General features: G+C 47.9%; 2 non-coding genes across 2 annotated transcripts; both read right to left on the bottom strand.

Moving 5' to 3' along the window:
* Positions 1-248: 248 nt before the first annotated feature.
* Positions 249-439, bottom strand: LOC130324931 (U2 spliceosomal RNA). The gene has a single exon (XR_008869834.1). It is a non-coding gene; the product is annotated as a U2 spliceosomal RNA (small nuclear RNA).
* A 2,072-nt stretch (positions 440-2,511) lies between these two features.
* LOC130324930 (U2 spliceosomal RNA) lies at positions 2,512-2,702 on the bottom strand. The gene has a single exon (XR_008869833.1). It is a non-coding gene; the product is annotated as a U2 spliceosomal RNA (small nuclear RNA).
* Between the last annotated feature and the right edge of the window lie 489 nt (positions 2,703-3,191).

The raw sequence follows: 3,191 nt of genomic DNA, 5'->3' as shown, positions 1-3,191 counted from the left end.
GCACAGGTGTGCTGGCTACTCAAATGATCCAATTAAGGAGGCCATTTAGTCAGCAGCAGCAGAAGTCCTGTGCCTGGACGCTCCAACAGGGGCCAGACACAAGCAGAAGCAGAAGCAGCAGAAGCAGCAGCAGCACCACCTTTTGTTTTTTGGCTGCAGCAGCAGCAAGGCCTACAGGGCTGGCTAGCTGGCTAGCCAGCAAGCAGGTAGCAATGAAAGTAGGAATCTTTCTTTTTAACCCTGTAAGGGGGTGGTGCACTGTACCCGAAGATACTGCCATATCGGGTCAATGCATAGGGCGACGGAAGCAAGCTTCGAAATCGGCCCCCGTTCTCAAAAATCCATTTAATATATGGTCCCCAGATAGGGGACGTATCAGATATTAAACTGATAAGAACAGATACTACACTTGATCTTAGCCAAAAGGCCGAGAAGCGATAACCGTGAAAGGGGCGGGCCCAACAAGGTCCCCTTCATGGGCACTATCACTGCTTGCTGTCAGGGAGGCTGCCAGACAATTTTCCATGCACACTCTGGGCTGGGGGGCAGTCAACCACCAGTACACACAGCAGAACCTAAACCCATACCATTATTGCTAAGCAGCAAGACAGGGGCCCATTGCACTCCCACGGGGCCTTTTTAAATGCAATCCATAACCCGGATTTGCCAGGAACCCTTCTTACTCCTCCTACTTGCATGTGACACTGGGCTTAGGATCTGCATAGGAAACACACACACAAGCACACACCTACCTTTGTTGCCTGCAGATGCCTCCTTGGCTGTCCCCAAACGGTATCAAACCAACACCCACGGGAAGCTGTAAGCATAGAGGACATGCCTGCACCCCATTGGACTTACCTGTGTGGGTTAAATCCGGGTTATTTGACAACCTATGGCGGTGATGGTTCTGCTCAGGCAGAGCAGTGCTGATGCTCCTCATAAAGCTGTCGCTGCTGTGAAGGTTCTAGGTGACATCACAAATCCCTTTGGTTACATACACAACAAAGCTGGGTTGTTGTTGTTTACACTCTGCAAGGCCTGTGGAAGTGAGTGACATCATAGCACTGTAGTTCTGAGGGTTCAAGATGGATGCAACAATCTCCTGTTGCTTCTATGAAGGCCGTAATAGACGACATCACCAAACAGCTCCATAGTCACATACACAGCAAAGGAGAGATGTTGTTTACACCTAGTGATGTCAGTGGTATTGAGTGACATCACAGCACAGTGCTAAGGCTCCTGGGCCTGGACACAGCAGCGGCTGCAATATCTCAACGGAGAATACGTTTATATCTATGTGTGTGTGTGCGCATATATATATATATATATATATATATATATATTTCTCCGCCGAAATCACTTTTAAACCCATTTCCACCTTTTTTTCCCTTCTCTTCCTCTTACTTTTTTTTCACGTTTTTTTACGTTTTTCTCCTTTTCGCCTCTTTTCTGGGCGTATTATTCTTCTTTTTCTTCTTTTTTTTCGTCTAATGCATACCCCATCAGTGCAGCAATGCTTATTCAATACCGCCAGCAGATGGAGACACTGGGGGATAATTTTCTAAGGATTTATACTGATTTTTCCTGTCTGAATTTGTCGCACAGAAAGTTGCAGGCCAAATATGTGTGACATTTCTGCGACTTTAGCTTCTAGAGCATTTTTACAACATTATACATAGGTGCTGAATACATAAAAAGCGACTGTTCAGCGACAGACAAGTCGCATCGGCTGAAAGTAGGCCAGAATGTCAGTCCATGTTGGAGCAGGTTTAGATACAGTCTAAAGCATAGATCTCAAAGTCTGTGCACAGAATTTAGCAAGGGCCTCGCACCTTCTGATGCATCAGGTAGGTGCACAATAGCATAGCCTAACCCTCTGTACTTTGGTCTATATTGATGCGGGACATAGACAGCCAGCTGATGACCAATCCATTAGTGCAATGGATGGCTGGAAGCATTTGTCTTTGCCTTTGCAATACCACAGAAGCAATGCATGGTCAATGTACAGCAATGACACACCTGTGTGAACAGCCAGGAGACCCCCCCCCCCCCCCATGTTATGTTACATAGTTACATAGTTAGTACGGTCGAAAAAAGACATATGTCCATCACGTTCAACCAGGGAATTAAGGGGTAGGGGTGTGGCGCGATATTGGGGAAGGGATGAGATTTTATATTTCTTCATAAGCATTAATCTTATTTTGTCAATTAGGAACATTCAGCACCCACCCGCTATCAAGGCAGCTGCCTATCATGTCATGCCCTACCTGCACAGGTGTGCTGGCTACTCAAATGATCCAATTAAGGAGGCCATTTAGTCAGCAGCAGCAGAAGTCCTGTGCCTGGACGCTCCAACAGGGGCCAGACACAAGCAGAAGCAGAAGCAGCAGCAGCAGCACCACCTTTTGTTTTTTGGCTGCAGCAGCAGCAAGGCCCACAGGGCTGGCTAGCTGGCTAGCCAGCAAGCAGGTAGCAATGAAAGTAGGAATCTTTCTTTTTAACCCTGTAAGGGGGTGGTGCACTGTACCCGAAGATACTGCCATATCGGGTCAATGCATAGGGCGACGGAAGCAAGCTTCGAAATCGGCCCCCGTTCTCAAAAATCCATTTAATATATGGTCCCCAGATAGGGGACGTATCAGATATTAAACTGATAAGAACAGATACTACACTTGATCTTAGCCAAAAGGCCGAGAAGCGATAACCGTGAAAGGGGCGGGCCCAACAAGGTCCCCTTCATGGGCACTATCACTGCTTGCTGTCAGGGAGGCTGCCAGACAATTTTCCATGCACACTCTGGGCTGGGGGGCAGTCAACCACCAGTACACACAGCAGAACCTAAACCCATACCATTATTGCTAAGCAGCAAGACAGGGGCCCATTGCACTCCCACGGGGCCTTTTTAAATGCAATCCATAACCCGGATTTGCCAGGAACCCTTCTTACTCCTCCTACTTGCATGTGACACTGGGCTTAGGATCTGCATAGGAAACACACACACAAGCACACACCTACCTTTGTTGCCTGCAGATGCCTCCTTGGCTGTCCCCAAACGGTATCAAACCAACACCCACGGGAAGCTGTAAGCATAGAGGACATGCCTGCACCCCATTGGACTTACCTGTGTGGGTTAAATCCGGGTTATTTGACAACCTATGGCGGTGATGGTTCTGCTCAGGCAGAGCAGTGCT

This window comes from Hyla sarda, unplaced genomic scaffold, assembly GCF_029499605.1.
Source record: "Hyla sarda isolate aHylSar1 unplaced genomic scaffold, aHylSar1.hap1 scaffold_2682, whole genome shotgun sequence".
NCBI classification, from domain to species: Eukaryota; Metazoa; Chordata; class Amphibia; order Anura; family Hylidae; genus Hyla; species Hyla sarda.
This window is presented reverse-complemented; position numbering and strand designations above follow the sequence as displayed.